The following is a 17860-nucleotide window of genomic DNA, read 5'->3' on the forward strand; positions in this document are numbered from 1 at the left end:
GAGAGAGAGAGAGAAGAGGGTAGCGGGGAGGAGAGACAGAGGGGAGGAGAGGAGGCAGAGAGAGGGAGGGAGGAGAGGGAGAGAGAGAAAGTCAAGGATTTATAAAAACAACAAGACTGTGCAGTCACAGTCATCCCTGTTCAGCTCAATAGTTGTTGCCCATTTGACACATTCCATCCATCTGGCCCAACTCCGCATAGATGGAAATGCGGGGCCATAAAGCAAGCAGCACAGCAAGAGCACTAAGGAGTGTCTGAGGGTGTTTCTCCTGAGCCTGCCCTTTCCTGTCCCCCTCTCCCATTTGAACTTTTGCTGCCATCATTTAGTAGGCAGCATTTTCCTTGCTAAGCACGTTTGAAACTGAAAGAGGAAGCTTCAGTTTACCTTTGCTAGCTACTGTGAGCAGTCCCACTTTTGGTTGGTTTACATTTTTTACTCCCTGAAAATTCCTGGGCTTTTTTCTGATAAGCAGGGAGCTGACAATTGTTCATCATAAAATTCTGCTCCAGAGTTTAGGCTCACAGAGAGAATAAAATAATGGACAATATCTGAGGTTGGTGACCAGAAAGACACCAGCCCACCCTGTAGATTCTCCACATTGTCTGTGCTACTTGTTGATTGATGCAAAGGGTCTTTACACAAAACACTTACTTTTAACTTAGTCCTATACTAAGTTCTTCCTCACTTGGGGAATAGTTTTTCTTCTCTCTTCTATTTTCCAACTCTGAGTCTGAGCATCTTTATCACTCAATATTTTCATTCTTGAAATATTGAAGTACCTGGAAATCATGAATGAACAGAGACTTGGCACAGCCACTTCTGCCTCACCTTTATCAAAACCGTTTGTGCCTTGGGGGCCAGAGTAATAGCACAGTGGGTAGGGCATTTGCCTTGCATGCAGGTGACCCGGGTTCAATCCCCAGCATCCCATATGGTCCATCTGAGCACTGCCAGGAGTAACTGCACTTCCTGAGTGCAGAGCCAGGAGTAACCTCTGAGCATCATTGGGTGTGACTCAAAAAAGCCAAAAAAAGAAAGAAAACCATTTGTATCCTAATGAAACTCAAGTCACATTTAATAAAACATGAGATGAAGCCAAAACCCCACCTCCATTATTTGGACTGGGGTGAAAGGCTGGAGGTCCAGGAAGGGGTGTGGAGGAGAGATGCAAAAAGCACAGGATTTGGAAGAGGGTGATCATCAGGCTAGCATGTGACCTCAGATGACATAGACAGAAACAAGTAAAGTGAAGGAAGTAGGAGAAGTTTATTGGGAAGTGCTCCAGGATGGACTCCATGAGTCTCGTGTGAGGTGGGGATAGAGCTGTGCCCTGGGAGAGACTAAGGGAGTTTTAAGTTGTCGGGTGGGAAAAGGGAACCAAGACTAGTGGAACTGGAGTGCTTGGTCTGACTCCCAATATCTGTAGGGGGTCGATGGTGAGGAAGCAGGGAATGCAGATTCGAGGCTTCTGGCACCAGATGGGCCATAAGTCTTGTCTTCCATGCTGGAGGCACAGTGATCTCTGGCTCTAGGAATGTTGCTGTCTCATCAGCAGTCATCCTTTTGTCTAGGTCGCCATTTTGTTCGAGCAAACCTGAGAGCCCCTAAGAGCTAAAGGTGAGAAATGCAACCCCAGGAAATGATTCGCAAAACAGAGGGTTTGTAGATGAGGGGGACTCTAGGCCCCCACTAGCAGAGCCCGACCCTCCAGCTTCCTGGGGCCAGTTGAGCACTGCGGGGTGGGATGCAGTCCCATACTGCACTCCAGGCAGAGAGATCATCTTGACTCTACCTGGTCAGCATGACCTGCACCACCCAGCAGCCATGTGTGTCCTTGTTTTGACAGAGGCTGACTGTCTCCTGGGAGGCCGTAGCAAGTGACTGTGGGGCAAGAGCAGGAACCAAGACAGCAGGTTCTATCAGAGCAGAGGCTGGGGACAGAAAGAAGAAATCAATGGAGGCTCTGGGGAGTAAGGAAACCTGTCCAGAGATCCATGCCAGAAGCCTTGAACAGACAATGATGGGTGTCCTCCTTGCCCCCTTTCCCAAAGCCTTCTTCAGGAAGCCAGGACAGGGGTTAAAGGCTCTTGCCCTGGTTTGATCTGCTGCACCCTATAGGATTCCCCAAATTCCTCCAGGAGTCAGTACGGAGCACAGAATCAAGAGTCAGTCAGCTATGAGCACAGAACCAGGAGTCAACCCTGAGCACAGATGGTTGTGTCCCCAAATTCAAAAACAAATAAACCAAACCCCAGGTTTGAAGATAAGGCCTCAGCTTACCCTTCTGCCCCAAAGCCTGACTGGACTTGGCCAAGGTTTGCAGAGAAGGGGCCTGTGACTACAGAGAGTCACCCAGGGGAAACTGTCTGTCCCGTTCCTCCTGCTGTCACCCACACTTTTCCAAAACCTGTTTCTCTCCCATAAACCCTTCCTCTGTGCAGGGCAGATGAACGCTTTGGAGAACATATGAGTCTCCCACCTTCCAGTCTGCCTGTAAGGCTCTTTCTCTACTGGCAATGGGAAGATGTCTCAGCTATATCCTCAGGAAATGGCAAAATATCAGCAGGAAACTTCAGGGGGTGGGAGTGGGCCCCAGAGCATCTTCCCAGGCAGAGAGACCTGAGGGCAAAGGCTACAGCTGAGGTACAGAGGCAGCAACCAAGGTCCCTGATGGAGCAGCCATAGCCCAAGACGCAGAGCCGGACGCAGGGGGCCCGAAGTGGGGGCCCGAACAGCACAAGGGCAGCCCCGCAGCTTCCTCCAAAGGCCCTCCAGCTACCTCCAGACGCCACAGCTACTTTCATAGACCAAACACCTTCCTGCAAGGACCACACAGCTTCCTCTACAGACCCCTAAAGACCCCACAACTTCCTCCATGGACCCCACAGTTTCCTCTACAGACCCTACAGCTTCCTCCACGGACCCCACAGTTTCCTCTACAGACCCCACAGCTTCCTCCAGACCCCACAGCTACTTTCATAGACCACACAGCTTCCTCCACAGACCACATAGCTTCCTCCACAGACCACACAGCTTCCTCCACAGACCACACAGCTTCCTGCACAGACTCCCACAGATTCCTCTACAGACCCCACAACTTCTTCCACAGACCCCAAAGTTACCTCAACAGAACCTACAGCTTCCTCCACAGGCCCAGCACAGGTTGGTGCTGTGACTAAGCTCCTGCTAACAAGGAGCCGGCATTCTCTGGACACTGCCTCACGGGCTCAGGGACTCAGAAAAAATGTCTTTGTCATCTGACTGTGATACTTGATCATTGCTGTGGGTATTTCTGTGAAATCATATCACAAGTATTAAATCATGTCATTATCACCACTAGCATATAGAACATGTATGCATGTATGCACACATGCATGCTACACACACATGCATAAACACACATACCACCCGCTTCCCCCTACCCTAGGACAGGCAGGCAAGGAAGACTGAGGTGGACGAAGTCATGCCCCATCCTGGTTCCAAAGGGATTAACAGGACAAAGACTCCTCAGAGGAAGAGAGGCGGAGGGCTGGGGGCCCAGGAGGGCAGGAAGGTCACAAGCTGTTTGCAATCAGCGAAGACGGGGGCAGCCTTACATCACAGGAGGTGTCAGCCCCTTCCCTGACACTCTGCAGACAGCCAGCAAAAGGAGGTCAGAGGTGGAGGGGTGAGGCAGGGGGGATAACTGCCAGGGGCTCCTGGGATGGAGGAGATAAGTAGTTACCTCCACAAAGGACAATTCAGCTGGGAGATACCTAAATCCAGCCAAGGGGAAAGTGTTAGCTTTACATGTGGCCAGCTGGGTTCCATCCTGGCTATGGACCTTCCTTCTGCAACTCGAACCATCCCTTTTGTGACTAGCACCATGCTTGTGGTGAGCTACAGCCCATCCCCACCCTGTGGGCACCATGTCATGCTCCTACAGACTGACCCAACATTCCCCAACAGTTATTACTCTCCTGCTGAGGGGGTCTGTGTGAGTGTGTGGGTGCATATATGTGTCAGTGTGCCTGAGTGTGCACAAGTGTGTATGTATGTCAGTGTGCCTAGTGTGTATATGTGGGCATGAATGAATGTGTATATGGGCATACGTTTGCAAGTGGTACATGAACGTGTGAGTCTGGGTGTGTGTGTGTGTCCACAAATGTATATGGTGTGTGCATGTGAGCGAGTGTGTGTTAGCATACACATGTACAGTATATGTGTGCATGCGTGTGTGTGTGTGTGTGTGTGTGTGTGTGTGTGTGTACATGAAACCGTACTTTGCCATCTGTCATGAGGAGACTCAGGCCTTGCTCAAATGTTGGGTACACTGGGATGTGTTCAGGGAAGGGACAGAGCAGCCTTGTGCGTCTCTGTGTCTCGGGCTCTCCTGGGGCATCTCGGTGCTGTAGGACTGAATCTTGGCTCCTGTGGGAGTTCATCCCCTCAGGGTTTCAAAGGAGAAGTCCCACTGCCCACCACCTCCTGGTGGAGGAGCTTGCCGCTGGCCTGCTCTCTGTGTAGTGGACGCATCCACATTCTGCAAGAGCTGGCTCTCCTGGAAAAGGTGAGCAGTGGCTGTATTCCAAAGCCAATCTCTGTGGGCTGGTCATGCGTATGACAGATGCTGGAGTGGCTTGCTTAGTCCCCCCCCCCTCTCTCTCTCTCTCTCTCTCTCTCTCTTTCTCTCTCTCTCTTTCTCTCTCTCTCTCTTTCTCTCCCTCTCTCTCTCTCTCTCTCTCTCTCATACACACACACACAGAGTTCTGGGGTTCAGTCCTGATTCTCCTATTCTGAGTCTCTTTATTTTTATTTATGGGCATAGTCCCTTTATTTTTACTTATTTATTTATTGCCACATCTGGCAGTGCTCAGGGCTTACTCCTGGCTCTGTGCTCAGGGATAAATTCTGATGGGCTGGGGGGAGCATACGTGGTGCTGGGGATTGATCCCTGGTCAGCCGCAAAGGAGGCTGATCTACTATTGCTCAGAACTGAGGGTTTAATTCCTTTAAAGGCGACTTTTCTTGGGCTCTCATGGGCATTTGTAGATTGTTGCGAGAATTCTGAGTGGTTTGTGGTGGGTTGCGAGGGTCACACATGCCAATACTTGGGAGGCTACAGCTGACTTGGAGCTTGGGGGACCCTGCGGGGTCAGGGATCAAGCCCAGAACTCCCACAGGCTACACCTGTGAATTCTCTTCACACCCACTTTCAAAATTCTGATTAATGTTGAATTAAAGTAAAAATCAATGAGAAATTGTAATAAGAGTGTTTGTAAACAGATATGGGTGTTGTGGATGTGATACTTGTAAAAACTCTCAATGACTTTGCAAACTTCCTTCCTGGTGTTTGTGAATCCGGTCCAGAGAAGACCGAAGTGTTGGCGGCCCCCAACTCGTCCCTCTCCTTGCCTGCAGCTGGCGGCAATATCTCATATGCAGCTCAGCGAAGTGCGAAAGCAGAAAGGTATGTGGGAATCCGTGAAATTTCCAGAGCCACCATGAAGAAATTCTACCACTTCAGCAGCTGAACAGGATGGGAAGACGCTGGTTCCTCCAGAAATCACAAAGGAAATTTCTTGGGGTGCTTTAGGCAACAGGGAGACCATGATTCAGGTTTCACCAGCTGAATTCCAGGCCAGTGTGAGCCATGCTGGTGCAGGAGAGAGAAGCCGAGGTTGGAGGGAGTGGGAGCGAAGCCCTGGGCCAGACCAGAGCCGTGTGGGCGCATGTGTGCGTGCGTGCGTGCATGAGTGTGTGTGAGTAGAGGTGGGGAAGGGAGGTTGTGCTTCCCAGGGCTGCTTTTTCCAGAGACAGAGAGGCTGTTTACATCAGGTGCTGACTGAGATCAGCTCCCCAGAAACCTTAAAGAGCGAAACAGCCTGACACAAAGCCAAGTGAAGCAAAACAAAGCAACAGCTGCTGTCTGAGGAGGGGGAACAAGGTTTCCAGGGGCTATGTTTGTGTGGAAACAAAACACAACCATGTTTGGTGGTGGGATGGAGCTCGGGTGCGGTCTCCTGCTGGCCCCTGGGCCCACCTTCCTTGAAGTGTGAATTCTACACTCTTGTTTCATTCCAGATTAACACGACAGTGCCACAAGCTTTCTATAGGACTGGGCAGCCCTGTACCACTGGCCCTGCCCCCCAAACATGTCTGCCTGTCCTCCACTCAGATCCAGGGACCCTGTCACCCTACCAACAGTGGCATCTGGACTGCAAGAGGGTCCCTGGCTTTGTCTATCCCCCTGCCCCCCACCATGAATCTCACATGGGGCTATAAGTGCCCCCTAGGGCCCCACCTCCAGACCGCCCACTTGCGGCAGGGCCTTCGGGCCTGGCCTTCTGTCCCTGACGCAGGTGGTGACGCATCTCTTCACACGCATCCCTGTGCCCACGTGTGCCCAGCACACCCCACCCCCACCCAGCAGCTCATCCTGCCAGTGAGTCTGGCAGCACCTTGGCAAGAGTCGTGAGAGCCCCCAAAAGGGGTGCAACCCCCCACTGAGTAGAAACACCCCCAACAGTCTCAGTGAAGGGAGGAGAGGGGAACTAAAAGAAGGAAGGAAAAGATTTTCTTCAAAATACAGTAACAAGGGCTGGGGTGGTAGAAGAGTAGGGTGGGCATTTGCTCTGAACGCGGCCAGTCTAGGTTTGCTCCCCAGCACTGTGCAGGTACAGTCTTCCAAGCTCATCAGGAGTGCTCCCTGAGCATCAGGTGTGGCGCCAAATTTTCTTTTCCTTTTGTTGATTGGGTTTCACCTGCTGGTGCTCAGGGGCTGTTCTCAGAGAGCTGCTGGGGCTAACTCTAGTGGTGTTGGGGACCCAGGAGGTTTGGGAGCCACTCAGGCCTCCTCACATTGCAGTCTGTGCCCAGCCCTTGAGCTGTGTTTAGTGCAGAAGTTAGTGCTCTTAGTCACTGGAACTTTCTCAGCTTTGAACTGCTCTGTGCCTACCTCTGCTGGCACACGAGGCTGGGCCCCCTCACCTTCCCCCCACTCATAGGCGGCTATGACCCGGGAATCTGCTCCTCTCCTTCCTCGCTTCAATGTGTTTGTGGGGGTGGGGGGTGTCCTGGAGGCTTGTAAGAAGCAGGGTCTCACTCAACAGGCTTCCTTTTCAGGGCTGTTTGGTGCCCACCATTGTGGTGACTGCTTCTGCAGCGTGGACACGGGGGCATGTTTGTTGGTGGTGCTCCTGCTTTGGGGGGCTTCATGAATCCTGCCCAGTGCAGAGAGCTGAGCTGCCAGAATAGGCCCGGGTGCCACGGAATGGGTGCGGAAACACGGGCGCAGAGGGAGCCCCTAGTCCGTGGCCCCACCACTGCGTCTGAAGCTGCAGCAGTGGCAGGACTTCAACCCCACAAACTTCGCCAGGGGAGGGTGAAAGCTGAGCTCAGGTTCTGTGGGGAGGCTCCCTTTTGATCTCCCCCTAAACACACAGGCTGCCTCTCAGAGGGTCTGCAGAGAGCTCTGGGCAGTATAATTATTAATTGACAAGGAGAGGGGGCTGGGTTGAACTGGAAGCCTGGGATTTCTGGCAGCTCTTGAGGGCGGGGGTGGGGGTGGGAACTCATGCAGAGGCTCCTGGGGTGTCTGATCACAAAGATGGCTCCCCCTCAATCCCTTCCCCCTGCAGCTCTGCCTCTGTGCCAACATAACGTTTAAGACACAGCCTGTCATGGTGGATTATTGCTCTAAAAGTTACCAACAAGCAAAAGTTCCCAGTGAACATTTCTGCAAAGAGGCCCTGCAGATGGCCAGAGAGCCCATAAGAAGCTGTTTCAGACACAAGCCTCCAAAGGAATGAAGAGCAAGGTCAAGGCGAGATAACACTTTCCCAATGCTGATGGGATGCGGCCAAAAAGACTCTAACAAGACCAGGAGAGAAATTGCAACACTCAGGGACTTTGGTGGGGAGAGAAAGTGTTGCAAGGAGGCTAGCCTGGCAGTGCCTCAGGAAGGGAAGCACTGTGGTGGGCCAGCAGTTCCACCCTTAACAGTGTGCTCAAGAGAAGCAAAAGCATGAATCCTTAGGGAAAGCACCTTGGGGCCTTATACATAACAACTCCCAAAGTGGAACACCCCCTTGTGCCCCCCACCCCCAATGCCCATCAACTTATGAACAGACAGAAACAACATGCTGGAATCACACAGTGGAATGTTACTAAGACATACGTTTGAGACTTGGGTTCGAGAAATGACTGTCTGTTGTATGGCTGAATGTGGGCTGGCCAGAGGAGCAGGTGAGGGCCTGGTGGAAGTGGGAGGGGAGGGGAGGAAATCCGCTGCTGCTGGGGAGGGGGTTCTCTAGGAGGGATTGCAAGGTGATGGCTGCTCTTTAGACCATGTGGCTGGGACTGCAGATCCAAAGGGGGCAGGGGAGTGACCCCCAGAGCTGCCTGTGGAACAGAGAGATGTGAACCTTCCTGGCCCGCTGGCCTCACACGTTGAGGCAGCAGTCGATGTGCCACCCTCTGAAGCAGCCATATGGCAGCAGCCCCATGGGCTCTGGTGGTGTTGGTGAAAGAATGAGAGGCAGATATTCACTCTAGAGTCAGGCCAGGGTGGCAGGGGCAGGAAATGGACAAATGATGGGCACAGCCTGTGGGACACACGGTGAGTACAGCATACTCAGAGGGTTTGGAATCAGGGCTTTGGAACATTGGCGGGGAGTGCTTTTTCTCAGAATTCTGGGTCTGTCTATATGGTTTGGATTCCAGTCCCGACTGGAGCTCATTAATCAAGGGAAAATTCCGGCTGGGTGGTTGAAGTGAGGTTTTATCTGGCAGTCAGACCAGATGTTGACATGAACAACTGCTCCTCGAGGCTGAGCATCTCCCGTCAGCAAGGTTTTGGCCATGGCCATCTCTCCTCTATTTATTTAGCTTGGGCCCAAATCCTTCCTGTGGGAAAAAGCGGTCGTGCAGGACCCAGCGTGAAGATGTAGGAGGGAAACTTGAGCCACGTAGTCGACTTTCAGTTTCCACAGGCCATTCTGCTCTTGACTGATGCCCACATATCAAAAGTGGAGGGATGGGTACTTGATCATTGTGTAACTGGAATGCAAGCACGAAAGTTTGTACCTCATGGTGTTTCGCTAATTAAAAAAATTATAAAAAATAAAAGTGGGATTGTTCTAGCCTGCTGTTAGTATGGAACATGCTAAGAATGCTAAGGACTATTTTGGATCCCTTTCTCATGCTGAGTTTTGGAACCCATTGCATGTGAGTATGTGCGCGCGTGTGTTTGTGTGTGCATATATGCATGTGTGGGCGCTGTTCCATACACACCCTCCATCCTGAAAGTATCTGTGAAGTATCTGTGTTATGTGCTTCTTGACTCAGGCCACCCAGCAGAATAGCTGGGTGCTGGGTCCCTCCCAGGAGAGAGACAGGATGGTGTGTGTGTGTGGGGGGGGGGGGCAATAGGGCAGTTCCCAGTTGTGAGTATTTCTGAAGCTATTTTGGGAGGAGGAAGGGTCACCCTCTGGGTCCAGTACAGACACAGATGGGATGGCCAAGGCATCATGGTGCAGGGCAGTTAAATGATGTGTGAAGAGGGCCAGAGAGGTGATACAGTTGGAGGTGGCTTTTCTTGCCACCCACCCTGTTTTATTTATTTATTTATTTTTTGCTTTTGGGTCACACCCGGCATCGCACAGGGGTTACTCCTGGCTCATGCACTCAGGAATTACTCCTGGCGGTGCTCGGGGGACCATATGGGATGTTGGGAATCGAACCTGGGTAGGCCGCGTGCAAGGCAAACGCCCTCCCTGCTGTGCTATTGCTCCAGCCCCACCCACCCTGTTTTGATCCTTGGTATTATCTAGCCCCGAGCACCTGAACACAGAGCCCCAAGTGAGCCCCATGTCCCACCAGGTATAGCGCCAAACCCAAACCAACTCAAACTGGAGATAGTGGGTTGGCTAAAGCCATGCACACATGGAGGAACACCACTGTACTCTCTCTCTGGTCTGATGATTTGGGTTTGTCTGTCCAACGTGCAGTGACACATGTGAGCGCAGTCCCAGAAAAAAGGTGAGGTACTCCTGGGCCACCAGCAGGATTTGAGTGCTTTGTGCCATTTTGTCTAAGCATGCGCTTGAAGGGGCCGAGGCTGCTGTGTGAACTCTGCTGGCAGGAACAGGAGACCAGAACCAGGACAAATACTGGGGGCGGGGGGGGGGGGCAATCAGTGGTGAGGCTGGGCCCCACTGCACCAAGTGGGACAGAGCATGAGGGTGACACATGATGTGTGGAAACCAGCGGCTTGGCTCCTGTATGGGACACTGGGGCTGAATCGTTTGGTTTCCAGCCAAGCACTGGGCCAACAGACCCTGGTGAGCTTTGAACTGAAATATGACATGATGACCGAGCCAGGAAGTGACATCAAAATGACTTTCCAGGACCACAAGTTTCCAACTAGACATGTGTCATCCAAGTGAATTCAGATCCGGCCCAAATGGGGCAACCACTTGGGGCACTGAGACCTGTGGGCAGCTGGGAGTTTCTGGGTGTGGGGAGAGACTGGCCTCTGCAGCCAGGAGAGGACAGATCTCTTCTCAATCTGATGCTGTATGATATGGGGACATTCTCTGAAATCGTGGGGGACAAGGTGTGCTTGGTTCAACCCCATCCAAACACCAGCACACACATAAGACACAAGTCATCAACACCCAGAAAGAGGTGAAAAGTCACCACAAAAACCACAAACTCTTGGCTCTTTGCAGCATGCCCAGCAGCACTGACCGCAGCATGACACATGGAGTGGGGGGCAATGAGCAAGGGAAGGTGGCTGGTAGAACTGATCCCCACCTCAATGCAGCCATCTGCATGGTAGCCTGGGTTAGGCCTTGCTGGGACACAAGCCACCACAGGGCGAGACTGAAGGATGTCAGTCTGAGTGGGACACGTGTGTGATTGGAGAGTGGTCAGGATGGGGGCATCAGGGGAAAGACAGGCTGCTTCTCTAGTATAGAAAGTCTCTGTAGCCCAACAGGAGGTCTGCAGGGCTGGATTCTCGTCTCACACATGGATCATGGTTCAATCCCAGCTTGCCATATGGTCCTCTGAGTCAGCCAGAAGTGATCTCTGGTGTGGCTTGAAAACAAACAAACAAACAAAGATTTTGAAAGGTGCTTGGTGTTTAAAGTCATTTGCATTCACCTTTGGAGCACAGAAAAATCCAGCTCTGAGTTCTTTTCTCCTCCTGGAGGGCCCCGCCTGGGACTGGTTTCCATGGCTACCTGGCTATGTCCCCCACAGCTCTCCAGAGCCCCTCAGCACCACTTTGTGTTGGGGCAGTGGTTCCTTGCAAGAGGGGAATTTGCAGAAGAAAAGCCACTGGTTTCCTGGGCCCCGACACCATCTGGGGCAGAAGTTGGGGTGCCTCAAGTCTACTGAGCTCAGTGTTGCCAGCTGGACCCCCAGATAGAAGCTGTGTCTACCAGCTGAGGAGAAGCGATTGCCCCCTAGCATTCCCTTTCAGAGCTGGGTGCAGTCTCACTGGGAGGCTGCACCCTAAACCTTCAGTAGAAAACAAACAAGGATGTTGGGGAGCTGGAGGAGACAGGAGGGATTGCAGGGCAGATGTTTCCTGGGGGTGCAGGACAGAGACCAGCAGGAGAAGGATGCTCAGAGCCGTTGAGGGGTCCTACACATGTCACCCTGAGATGTGCAGTGTAGCAGCACATGATGACCTCCCCCTGCGCCCCCACGCTGCCTTCCGCCCATGGGGACCCCATCTGGGGTGAAGTTCTCTCTTCTCAGAGTACAGGCCGAAGTCAGCCCTGCTGAATGCATCCCTTAGCCCAACCCACACCCCTGCAGGCCGTCTTGGTGCTGTTGGCAGCCGTGCAGATTTATGGTCTCTTTGTCTCCAGCTGCCGACATAGGCTGTGGGGCCTCCCTGCCTTCCGCAGCTACAGACTGTGTGGCTCCATCCTCATGTCTGTTCAGCCTGGGCCAGGGCAGCTGAGGGAGGGGAGTGGGGGTGGTCTCTAACTCTCCACAGATTCTTCAAAGGGGAACCAAGGGGAGAGTGCACTGGGCAGGGCTTGCACCAGTTTTACACCCCACCATAGATACTTTGGAGTGTTTTTGGGGGAGCAGAGACCACGAGACTGGCTCTGGTCCAGGAACTCGAGCCTCTCCCTCCTAGGGCCTGATCTTTTGTTTCTTGCGCCACACCCAGCACTGCTCAGGGCTGACTCCTGGCTCTGTGCTCAGAGGTCATTCCTGGTGTGTCTTAGGGGAACACATGCGGTGCCAGGATCAAAGCTGGGTTGGCCATGTGCGGGCAGTTGCTATACTTACCCCAGCCCTGACAATCTCCATGAAGCCCCAGCCTGACCTGCCTCCGCCAGCAAGGGGCCCCTGGAGAAACTGGCCAAGTTGAGGTATCTCCGGACAGCGACAGCACCACGTGGAGGTGTCAGAGACATACAGGGAAAATGCCAGGGACACACCCAGCAGGGAAGTGCTGCCTAACCCCAAACACTGAAGCCCGAAGATGTTACTGGGGCCTGGGGAGCTGGGCCCCATGAGCAGAGCAGCACGGGAACAAAAGTGCCTTCTGACAGGACCCCCGTATCAGACTTGGAGACAGCTGCACCCCTGTGGCAAATGCACTCCTGCCAGAAGTTCCAAGGGGTCCCACGGGGCATGGGGGGGGGGGGGCGGGTGTGAAGGCAGTGGGAAAGGCAGGAGCTTGGCTGCGGTGGTATCCTGAGTTTGGAGAGTGGCGGGTTGGAACAGAGGCCACATTGAGCATTCCTGAGAAAATCCAGCACTGCCTGACTTTCAGGGAGATGCACGACCCAGCGAGAATCCGGGGAACATTCCAGGGCGGGTGTTTGACTTGGCCCCTGGGCCCAGACCTGACATTCCACCACTGCTTCCCAGAATTGGGGGGACTTCCTGCCCCCTCTCAACTCTGTTTTATTCACATCTCCCTCCTCCCAGCCCCCCACAGCCTGGCAGCTAGCTAGAACAGAGGGGAGGGCAGCGGAGGGCACAAACCCCTTTCTGCTTGGCACAAACAGACCTGAAACAAAGTACTCTGAGAATAAGTGAGGGAAGGTCTTCTCAGAGGAGCAAACCTCAGGGCGCTTTCATTCCATCTGACAAGTGGAAAGTCTCACTGTGAAGGACCATTTTCCACCCTCCAACCCATTGCTCCTCTTAACTGTTAAGGTCCCTGCACCCTGAATGGGCCTAAGTGTGGAGCCAGAGTCACTAGGCCCCACAGGGACCCGGCGGTACTGATCTGGCTGTTGGTGGTGGTGGTGGGGAGGGCAGGGTTGCTTCTTTCAGTCATGCAGGCCCAGAGGGACAGAAGCATGAAGAAACACAGGGAGAAGAGGGCTATTCACAAAATAAGGGGAAAGTTCTGGAACAGATTCTGTCCTCACAGCCCAGCCCCAGAACTATATATTCACCACAAGAAACACTTAATGATGAACCAAGTGAACTTTTTTTTTTTTTTTATGTAGGAGTACTGCTATTTATTCAGCCACTTATTAGGCTGATTGAATTTTGCATGAACTCCACCCAAGTGAAATTTTTCGCAGGACCCATGATGGACCGGAGAGACTGGACAGCAGAGAGGGCGCAAGCCCAGATTCCAACCGCGGCACCCAGGAGTCTGTGCTGAGTGTGGTCAACCTCCCAGGCCTGCCATGAGCATGTTCATGAAGCGGCTGCATGCTGGGGCTTCTTGCTTCCTCTCTCCCTCCCTCCCTCATTCCCTTCTTTCCTTTATTTCTCTTTTTATCTTTCTTTCTTTCTCCTCCCTCCCTCCTTTCTTTCCATGCTTCCCTTCCTTCCTTCTTCTCTTTCTCTCTCTTTCTTTCTCATACATATTCACCTCAAGAGTCTGAAAAATTCCCATCTCAGAAACTGCCCAGCAGCTCTGCTATCCCCACCCCCAGCCAGCCTGCAGTTTCCACAGCAACAGGAAACTGGGGGCAGCCACAGTGTGTCCGACACAGCCCAACCAGGTCAACAAGACTGATGGGGAGGGCTAAGGAACCCCTGTGTCTCTCATGGGGGCTCCCAGAGTGCGTCCTGCTCTGAGAGTCTGAATTCAGAGTAGCTTCCCGGGAAGACTGGAGGTGCATGGTGGGCGGGGGGCACGGCCCAAAGCCAGGGCCCGAGATCAGCAGGGTCAGGCACCAGGGACCAGTTACACATTGCCCCACCAGGAGAGTCCTGAGCTCAGAAGGACGCTGAACACAGTCACTGACAACTGTCCCACTTACTATTTCTCATAAGAGCAAGAGCTTAATGAGAACCCCAGGTGCCAGACACAGCCTCTGCATCACCTTATGGAATATTCTCTTGCTGCACTCTGACTCTCCACACTCACCACTGCCTCCCATTGCCTCCACCCCCTCCCCTGACTGCCCTGTACATCTCTCCCTAAATTCCTGAGTTCCCGCAGGACCAGCTCTCATTGTTCATTCCTCCTTCTCAAAGGAAAATGTGGGCCAGCTGAGGGGGCCTAATTCTCCTGAGAGAGACTCTGCCTCTTCTCCACAGCCATGAGCCAAGGTGACTCCATACTTTCTCCTTAGTGGTGCTAGTTGTGAGGGGGGGCCAGTGGAATTTCCCTCAGGACTGGTGTTCCACGGAGTTCTGAACCCCTTGAGACTTTCCATTAGGAGGACTGAGCCCCGAGGGGGCATTAGCAGCTCTGCTCCTGCTCTCCTCATTCCTGACCTTGTCTTCCCATTGGGGCTTACGAGGCATAGTGTAAGGCCAGGCCCAGTACAGGCAGAGCAAAGGGCAAGCTGGGTCCCTGGTCCAGGGGCTGCAGGACAGAATGCCTGGCACCCCAGAGACTAAGGGATGGAGGACCTGCTTGTGCCCCCAGGTGTCTTGCTTCTAGCTGGGATTTCTGCGGGCTGTAGGAAGGAGGTGGAGGGCATTTCAAGGGTGTCCAGTGCATGAAGGCATGTGACCCCTCAGGCTGTCAGTGTTGATCAAGTCCAGGGCTGAGATCGTGTCGGGAACAACCTCCAGTGTGGCCTGCAGGGCAGCTCTCAGGAGTCTTCCCAGGGTCCTGCCCCCACTCAGGGGAACTTTGAGGTTCCATGGGCCACATGGAAGGAACCAGCAGGTCATGTCCCACCCTGGTGTCCTGGGACCCCTCGCCCTTTCCCAAGCTGCAGCCAGACTGGTTTCATCCACAACCTCAGAGAGTCCCACTGAGAGGCCGGTTTGTCTGTCCAGAGACGTCAGCTGGTCCCTCTGAATCCCCCTGCCCCCCACCACAGTCCTTCATTCCCAAAAGGACTGACCTGGGAGGGATTTCAGGGGCTGAGGTAGCTACTCCTCTGAAGGGCAGTGTTGAGCGCTGAGGTAGGAGCCAGTTAAACTGCTCTCTGAGGTTTTCCCAGGATGGAGGGAAGGAGAAAAGGATGCTTGGGTGGCAGGGCAGTTCCTGATGAGCCAGCAGCCAACATCTTCATCTTTGGGTCCTAACTTAGGAACCCAGTTAGGACACAGACAAACCTGAAAAAGAAATTGGAAACTGTAGACAGCCAGCCACATACCTCAGTCTGTTTCTATAGACACAAAATTAGACATAACTGATGAAATCGACAAGGCAAAGGGGACCAGAGGCCCAGCTGGTGTAGGTGAACAGGAGGGGAGGCAGACCCCAGGCATGTGACATACTCTGCCATGGGGACAGTTGTGATGCAGACATATGGTATTTTATCTGGTGTCGCAGAGACAGGGCAGGGCTAAGGCGATTGCTGGCCTGTGGTCAGCCCTTAAGATCTCTGGCATCACATATGGTCACATCCCCACCCCAACAGACATTGGCCCCCAAACCAAAATTACATCTTCATTTGGTTATTCTGTTTCAGCAAACATTTATTTACTTTGAGTTTTAAAACAATAAAAAATTGAAGAATACATGTGTTTCTATAGCACTGATTAGCCTTGACTACTAGAGGATGGGGAGAGAGAGGGCAAGGGGTAAGGAGCTCGCCTTGCACACAGCAGATCTGGGTTCAACCCCTGGCTCCAGAGGGTCCTTAAACCCACCAGGAGCAATTCCTGAGTGCAGAAGCAGGAGTAAGCCCTGAGTACAACTGGGTATGTCTTCCCCTCCCCCTCCTCCTGCAACAACAACAACAACAACAACAACAACAACAACAAAACCCAACAAAAACAAAACCCAATGCACCCAAGATTGTTTTTTTTTTTTTTCTCTTTTGTGGAGGTTGTGTTTTTTTCCCTGTGCGTCCAGGATTGACATGATCTGCTCAGAGATCACTCCCCGGTGGGTGGGACTCTTGGGGGACCATATGTGGCGCAGGGTTGTCCTTGAGCCACATATGGTCCACACATATGTCCTTGACCCTACCCTACCCTCTGTGCTATTTCTCTGGCCCCTCCCATGGGCTTGAAAGCAGCAGAACCTCCACGAGCCACCCACCAGCACTGCTTTTCTCCGTGTGCTCGGGACAGGGAGAGGGGCTGGCTGGTTCCTGCTGAGAGCATGAGCTGCAGGGTTCAAGGACCACCCAGGAGACCCTGTAGAAACATGGATGTGGCTTCTGTGGTTCACTTGTCAAGGAGGGTGAAGGTGCTCAGACTTGAGAATTGGCCAGAACACCAGAACACGAGGAAACGGCTCCAAGGACAGCCGTTGGGCCCCTCCCCTTCTCCCTGTGGGGTGCGGGCTTGGGGGTGGTGGTGGTGGGGTTACTTTCAGTCATGGTGTGAAGGGGGTTGGGGGCTGGTGGTGGTCAAATTACTTGGCCCAGCACCATTGGGACAGAAATGCTGATGCTAGCCAGGGCCCCTCCCCCCACGGCCCCTCCCCTAAACTCTTGGCTTCAGTGCCCACTGCCTTCTCCCCCAATCTGGATATCATTCCTCACACTGCTACTTCTCAGCAAGATCTGTCCTGTGGAGCAGAGTGTCTCAGAGGTGGAAGCTGAGAAAAATTGCAAAGCGAGCCCCAGGTGGAGGAGCAGCTGGGAAGACATCCTGGGTACAAGCCCGGAAACGGGCGTCAGCCCCACTGCCAGCACGGGAGCTGGCCACCACCCGTGGCAGTGCTGAGCCCAGCCCCCACGTGGGCACGGAGATTTCGGTTTCATTTTCTGTGGTTTGGTTTGGGTCAGGCCTGGGCCCCATGCTCGGCAGCAATCTACAGAGTTCTGGGGCAGTTTCTGTCTTAACGAGGGGATTTAATTTTTAATTTTTTATACTTTTTATTGAACCTTTGTGACTTCCAGTTACAAAGTTGTTCATGATTCAGTCATACAGTGTTCAAACACCCATTCCTTTACTAGCTTAAGGAGGGAATTTCTGGGTGTGCCTCTCCCCACAACGACCCTGTCCCTAGAGCACCCCAGGTCTGTCAGAGAAGACAGCACTGGTTTCCAGTGACCCACAGAGTTACAGCACCCAGAGGCATGACAGGGCAGACCAGAGTTGTGGGCCCTGCTCGGGTGTGATGGGACAGATCTGGTATATGTCTGTCATGGCAGAGGTGACCCCTGAAAGACATTAATGAAAGTGAAGCTCCACGGGGAGTCCAAAGAAGGGCTCTGGGAAGGAAGGGAGAGTATGCATGGGCCACAGCCATGCTTCGCTAGTAGGGCAGGGGAGGCTCTGGTCTCGCATGGGATGACTTGGACTCAGGTCCAGGACCCTGAGTCCTGAGAACCGCTGGATGTGACCCCCAAAGTCAAAGTGAGTAGACAAATAAAGTCAGAGCTGAGAGCAGAGATCAGGGGTGCCTCCCACAGACTTGGGGGTCTCCCCTATTCCACACTCCTCTGGTTCCTGGGCATGGGGTCAACTGTGGGAACCCCACCCTAAACTGGACCTCTGCACCAGGTCCTGGACCCTC

The sequence above is a fragment of the Sorex fumeus genome, unplaced genomic scaffold (genome assembly GCF_029834395.1).
Source record: "Sorex fumeus unplaced genomic scaffold, SorFum_2.1 ptg000122l, whole genome shotgun sequence".
Lineage (NCBI taxonomy): Eukaryota > Metazoa > Chordata > Mammalia > Eulipotyphla > Soricidae > Sorex > Sorex fumeus.